Genomic DNA, 1,318 nt, shown 5'->3' on the forward strand with positions numbered 1-1,318 from the left:
CATCCAATATAAAGTTGAGATGAAGAATTGTGGATTGTGTCAAAGTTTATTATATTAAATTTGGATGATTGTTTTATTTCAGTGATTTTATTTTTAGTATATATAATATATTTATATTTATTAAAAGTGGAAAAGGAAGAAACTCTTTATACCTCTTCTAAAGAATTTTTGTTCTAATATTAATCCTTTTGTTTAGAGATAAAGGAATACTTGTTAAAGACCTCAGTTCTAAATGGGAGCCTAGTGATCAAAGTGGAAAGTGGCTAAAATTGAAGCCTGAGTACATTCAAGCTGGCACTGATCTGGATGTGCTTATCATAGGTAATCATAGGTATATGATTTATGTTGTTAAGAACATATTGTTATACACACATCAAAAAGCAGCTTGTGTAACATGGTCATTTTAAATTTGGCTGTTTTGACACTTAATAGGAGGTTATTATGGCTCTGGACGATGTGGAGGGGAGGTTTGGTTTTTTTCCTAACATTTGACTTTCTGACTGATTGTTCTCTTGTTCTTTATATGACCTTGTAGGGACATGTTTTCCATTTCAGGTTGCTCAGTTCTTGGTGGGCCTTGCTGAGCGTCCATCCCCAAATACACATCCCAAGCGGTATGAATGTTACAATATGGAACTTCTTTGCAATGGCTGATTGCATTGGCATTGTTTTTCTAACTTCAAGATATACTATAAAGAGTACTTGAAATATTCTGCTGCGATGTGGATACTAATGATCACTTACTTGCTCAAATGGGTTAAATTTAAATTTGTATGAGATTTGATTTAGTACATACACAAAATATTTCTATTTGCTCAAATGGGATTGTTCTGAGGGAAAATGGGTATGATTTAATTTTAGCACACACAACTCTGCATTCTTTAATGAAATAGTTAGCACACTCGATTAAAAAGTTAAAAACTGAAAGAACAAAAAAAGCAGGTGCATAAATTTTGTTTATACATATGACTGAGGTCTTGTTTGACCGCTTCCTTGCCTGTCTATATTCCACTTTTTTTGAAGGGTATTTCATTCTCTCTCTCTCTCTCTCTCTCTCTCTCCAAAAGCAAATTCGCTGAATGAAATCTTTGAGTTTCAGGCTGTCCTGTATGAAAAAAAAGGATTCAAGGTTTTCTATGAAAAGTGAAAAATAATTGAGACTTTGGCCCTAACATTTATTTAATTGTGCTTGTTTGAAACATTTAAGGTCCAAAAACATTCAACTCATGAGAGGTCTTTTATATTTATATCGAACAATCCTTTGTTCATTTAGATCACTGTAGAAAAATACTTACCTACAGTTTAGTAATCTGTTGAA

The 1,318-nt window shown here is 32.6% G+C and overlaps 1 long non-coding RNA gene across 1 annotated transcript; it reads left to right on the forward strand.

Moving 5' to 3' along the window:
* Window positions 1–243: 243 nt before the first annotated feature.
* On the forward strand, window positions 244–616 carry LOC127742411 (uncharacterized). The gene is made up of 3 exons (XR_008003637.1): window positions 244–321; window positions 433–467; window positions 556–616. It is a non-coding gene; the product is annotated as an uncharacterized LOC127742411 (long non-coding RNA).
* Window positions 617–1,318: the final 702 nt, after the last annotated feature.

The sequence above is a fragment of the Arachis duranensis genome, chromosome 10 (assembly GCF_000817695.3).
Source record: "Arachis duranensis cultivar V14167 chromosome 10, aradu.V14167.gnm2.J7QH, whole genome shotgun sequence".
NCBI classification, from domain to species: domain Eukaryota; kingdom Viridiplantae; phylum Streptophyta; class Magnoliopsida; order Fabales; family Fabaceae; genus Arachis; species Arachis duranensis.